This window comes from Spermophilus citellus (assembly GCF_964194105.1).
Source record: "Spermophilus citellus genome assembly, chromosome: 7".
Taxonomy (NCBI): Eukaryota; Metazoa; Chordata; class Mammalia; order Rodentia; family Sciuridae; genus Spermophilus; species Spermophilus citellus.
The window spans coordinates 102762706-102768705 of record NC_138188.1 but is presented as its reverse complement, the minus strand read 5'-3'; positions in this window follow the sequence as shown (position 1 = coordinate 102768705).

Here is a 6000-nt window from a genome sequence, read left to right as displayed (position 1 = left end):
TTACCATTTATAACAAGGATTGCTTTCCCTCTAGTTTTCATTAATACATGCCTCATTCCCAGGTAATTCCTTAAGAGAATAGCCTTCAACATCCCTATTTTTTTTCCAACATTCTCTTCACAACTATTACATATTCCCTAAGAAGTTTGAGGGTTTTTCCTTGTCTTTTCTCTTCCCCTTCTTAGGTTTCATAGGAATTATTCTTAATAGTTCATTCACTACAGTGCAGTTTTTTTTATCATATACTTTATAAATTTTTAGCTTCTATCACTTACCCAGTTCTAATGCCACATTCACACTTTTAGGTATTTGTTAAAGTAAGCAACCCTACTTCTCAGTGCCAATTTTGTTTTGCCAAGACACGTCTCCCCTTAGTGGTGGTGAAGTGATAGTGCCACTAATGAGGCTTGTTTTTTTTTTTATGTAATATGTCATATTATCAAGGCAGAAATCCATAGTCACAAAGTATCCAGGTATGGGCTTGTGTATACTGTGGACAGGCCTCAGCCAGTGTCTCTCAGAGCCTCCACTTCAGTGGCATAATCCTTGGCATTAGTAGCCTCTAGACTTGATTTGCTTTCTTGGATCTTTATTTGGAATGGCTTTGGAACTTCAGAAACAATCTGATCTTTTTATTCAAAAGAGATATCATAGATTCTCAGCTATTAATTTTGAAAATGAAACCCCAGTAATAATTGTTGACATCTCCTATATGTCCAAACAGAGGGCAAGACCTTCCTGATGTTTGTTAATGAAACTTGTTTAAAGAATGAACATCCATAATACTGACTCATCCTTTCTTCAAAAATTGCAGTTGAGCTACACGCAGGAACACTTACCTTAATCCCAGCAGTTCAGGAGATTGAGGCAGGAGGATGGCATATTCAAGGCCCATCTGATTAGCTTAGTGAGGCCCTAAGCAACTTTTTGAATTTCTGTCTCTGGGAATGTAGCTCAGTGGTAAAGCATTCCTGGGTTAAATCCTCAGTACCAAGACAAAAACCAAAATTATTGACCTTCTCAAACCTCCTGCAATGAGGTCTCCATATTTGTATATGGAGAAAATGGGGTTTAGAAATTATATCATCCACTTATTAAAAGGGGTGAAAGACCCATTGGCTTCCAAATTTCTGATTTCAAAAACCCCATGATGTACATTTGTTCCCTTGTACCATCCCATTAAAATGTTGTTTGTAGAAAATTATTGGAATCTCATATATGTGAACAGCAGGGATTTGCTGTAAGCATTATCAGCACAGAAGGATTCACACCATCATGACTGTACCCATAAATTGAGAAAGAATCCAGGTAACCAGGCAGGGAGTATCACAGGTAGAGGAAAGGAATTTTATTTCCAAATTAAGGACTTAGGTGACAATGTTTCTACTTCAGAACTGAGCTCTGCAACTTTTCACTTTATTTAGAGTCCTAAAGTGATAACTCAGTTGTCAGTGGTAATAAAGGAGTGAGGAGAATCTGTTTTCATCCTGCATTCATCAATCCATCTATTCATTTATTATTTTTGTACTGAATATTCTTGCCAGGCATTTTTCTAAATGCCTTTAATAAAACAGTGAATAAACAGCCACAGTCACACAGTTAATTAATTACAATTACATTCTATTAAGTGCAACAAAGGATATGATATACAGGATGGAATTTTTCAGTGTGATATGATGAAGAATTTGAAATATTAAAATACATAAAAATCATATAATATGATACTGAATATGGAACAGGTGACCATTGATTTAATTCTTGTTTGCCAAATTCATTTTTGACTTAAAGATAGGACCTTCCTTAGGACTCAGGTAGGTATTTGAACACAACTATGCAATTAACTAGACACATTCAAGAGTTAAGCAATTTTTTATTTATCTCAGTATCCAAAATCTATTTCAACATATCTTTGTTTTTGAGCTAGATTAAAAGTTCTTTAAATATTGGAGCAAAGAACCTGTCCAAACTTAAATCAAGGAGCAGGGGAAGAATACCTTGCAACATTATTCCAGGTCTATTTTTATCCCAAAAGATCTAGAGTGACTTTCCCAGATTTTCTTAAAATGATGATTTTTTTATACTTACTCAGAGTGAATCTGGAAATGAGTTTGAGTGATGGCTACTAATGTCTCTCAAGAGTAGACATCCAATTCTGTTTGAATACTGAAATCTTTAAACAAAAAGGTCTGTGCAAATGTAAGTCTGCCAGTGGACTTGGTGGCTACCAAAATAAGAGGTGGACTCTTCTATTTGTTTTTTAAGTCTGTGTCTTCATATCCTCAAGATGATTTGCATTGAGTCAAAAGATGCTGTATTTGATTGTTTAAAAATTCTAGTGTGCCTTCTTTGCCTTGTCAATGAGATAATGACAATTAAAACAAAATTCACCTGTGAACTCTGATTGAGAAAGTATTTTGAATTTTATTACTGTTATTATTTGTTTATTAGTCTGCAAGTAGTTTGACATTGAAGGCTTTACCCTCATGATCTAAACACTACCCTAAGACCCCATCTCCTACTATCATATTGGGGGATAAAATTTCATCATATACTATTTGAAGGGCACAACTATTCAGTCCATTAAGGACAGGGTAATTTGGGGGTATGGCCTCTAAATCCCCAATATATATTTGTCAGTTTAACAGGAGATATGGCATAGTGGATAACATATGAATTCTGGGTCCATGAAATGGTGGGGCTGGTGGCTGACCTTGGGTAATTCACTTCTTCCCTCTGGGTTTCATCAACATTTCTTTGTAAATTGCAAAATGAAGTCTCATAATGCTTATGATGCATTCCTCTGGTATTATCATGGCCAAAGGGTTGCTGTGACCCCTATACAGGAAAGTTCAATAGAAGCTTAACAACAACAGCAGAAACAACAAAAAAGACCTCTTTTGCAATATTGCCCTCATTCATACACTAGCACCATAGAACTTTGCTAGTGAGGAGGAATTAGGGTCATTGTCTAGTAAACTAAATCAAGGCAGACAACCAAACAGGGTAATTCAATTTCTGAAATCTACTTTGGTATCTATATTATCAACTTTGGCCATCTGCCTTGATCAGATTAAAATGATGACTGCTAGGTCTCCTTTTCTTTGTGTGTTGAGTATATATAACTAGCATTATTCTTTAGAGAATATCTGGAATTAAAAATATGCTGCTATGCTTAAACAAATAGGCCCTCTCTACATTTGGAATGACAAATTTTATATTGTGATATAATTGTCCCTGAGTGCCCCATATTTTGTGATGGAACATTATCCGGCTATAAATCAGGTTTTGTCACAGATTTGTGTCACTACCATCCTATCATATTAAAGGTATAGGTTACTATATTAACTCATCTATTCGACTATAGAAAGTTAATTATAAGACAAATGAAGTACTAACATGCCATAGTTTAACTGTATGCCTATGAGTATTCTACATATTTGTGGTTGCTGCTGTTATTTTGGGAAGTCCCAATTGTATTGTGTGTTTTGGGTTGGAGACTTCCTGTGAAGCTACTGGTTGAGCTGTGTGGGCTTACGGGGAGAGAAAGATATAAAATCTTTGTGAGTTCTGCAGTGCTATTAAGCTCCAAACTTCTCCATTGCTCTGATGCTGACATTCCAAGCACACAAGCAGTTATGCAAGAATCGATTTTTTGCCATAGATGGGGAGGGGTGGGCTGAGCAAGCACCTTGGTCAACAACCAGCTCTGGAGGGGATGTGAAACCCATTATTGATCCAGGGCTAAGAAATCAGTGACTGTTGTATTATATAATTATTGATGGAGCCAGAAAATGCCATGGGCAAAGCACAACTTACTATTTGTTATGCTGGATTGTCTCTCTCGTCTGTGTCAGGCTGCTGTGCTCTGCTCTCGTGTTCCCATACCATGTTTATTTATACCATGTGCAGTTAGCTTTCATATTTCTCTTGTGATTCCAGCTTGGAAAATGAACACTGGTTTACTTCAGGGGTTGTAAAAGAAATAAATTTTTCCAGATACTTTGATGGGCCCAAGCTGAATACCAAAGTCTGGACGCTGGAAGATGGGATGCCAAGGAAGACAATCAGAAGAGGAAGAAGGGAGACCCCCCCCCTCCAAACCCTAGTGTAGTATTCTCCCCTTTCCTGATACTCACCATGAGTCCCAAGCCAAAAAATTTATAGGATGTCCAGTGGCCTACAGGTATGAAAATTGACTGATCCATACTCTATAAGGTCACATAATAGGCCCTTAAGGTGGAGTAAGAGGGTTTTGAGAATTAAAAGACATTGGCTGGAGTCAGATGCTGGGTGAATTGCTTCTGTATGGGGCTCCGTAATGCTTTGTTCCATTCATTCAGTGCTAGCTCTTTCTCTTTTTTATTCTTCTTCCTTCTCTTGGGTGTGCTGCTCTTTTTTTTTCCCCCTCTTTTCAGCAAACTTACAGCTCCTAGATAAAATACCACCTATTTTCGTAATGAGTGTGTGTGCTATCATTTGAATTTGTCCCCCAGAGTTCCTATGCTGGAAATATAACTCCCACTGCCCCATATTGGTAAGAGGTGGGACCTTTAATACTGTTATTGAAAGAGTGAATTACTTATCTTAGGAATGGGTTCCTGATGAAAAGATGAGTTTATCCCCCTGTTCCTACCTCTTGTGCTTTCTTTCCCTTTCCCCTTCTGCCATGGGATGACCCAGGAAGAAGGCCTTTACAGATGCAAACTCTTCATCCTTGGTCTTCCCAGTTGCTAGAACTCTAAGAAATAAATCTCTGTTCTTTCTAAAGTATCCATTCTTGGGTATACTTTTATAGTAGTACAAATTTAAGTAGGATGATGTATCCTCAATTCTATAGCCAAATATCCAGTTCATGAACTCAGAATAAGTGTCTACTAGAGACAAGAGGAATTTTAAAAAATTTTGGGCCACTAGTTGTTTCAAAATTCATATCTCTGGGATACAGAAATGTGGGAAAGCTATGGATAGTGAAAGGCCACCCACACTTAGAAATGTTACAGTTAGCATTCATTCATCAGCTGGCTTCAGTTAACAGATGGTTAGGGAAAATTATTAAATAACCTTTAAGGTCTTGATCAAATGGTTAAGCTATTTAACTATAACTGCCAGTAAAATTAGGGAGACTTAATGTGCCAAAAGTTTCTTTTCAAAAATTAAAGGAGAAATAAATTTGAGGTGAAAGTTAATTTTTGAGCAACTAAATAGCCTTGGAGATCCCTATGCTAAAGGAAGGAAGTCAAAATTAGATATAGGGAAAGTATTTTCTTTGTCTTTGGATAATTGTGCTGGTGACAATAAAAATGCTTCTTTGTTCATGAAAACACTGAAAACCTTTAGTCTTATCAAATGCATATGTAGAGATTAAAATTACTTACAATAGTGAATTCGAAATATATTTGACATGAAATTTCAAAAGTGTGGTTACCTCAATGTCAAGTTCAATATTTTAATGTTGAGCTGTTAAACAATTTGCAGCTGCTGCCCTGTTGCTTATGTATGGATAGCATAACACCTCTGTGTGAGTCCTCAAAACACCTCCTTCATTAAAATGTTCACTGTACATTTATGAATACTTTTGTGTTTTGAGAATTTTTCTGTTCAGAGCCATTCAGTTCAGAATATGCATATTGTTCATTTAACTATTCACCTGATGCCTTAAACAGATCAAGCATTGGCCTTATCTTTAGTTCCTTGATTTGTTTTTTGTTATGCTGTCTTGAATCATTAAATATTATTGTAATACTGCTTTTAAAAAAACAAGATTAACTTTATTCCCAGAGACTAATTTAGTTTTCTCTATTAATCTGATATTAGACAGTGATATACAATGAAATGATGCCAAATAACTAAAACCTATATATAAATAAGGCAAAATTTTTCCTTCCTTTCTTCTCACATATTATCTTTAGGAAGCTAGCAAATATAAAGGAAAAGATGTGTCAAATTGAATTGATAGGAAATTCAAAACTTTTGGTAAGAAAATTCTCTCAGGATAGCAGA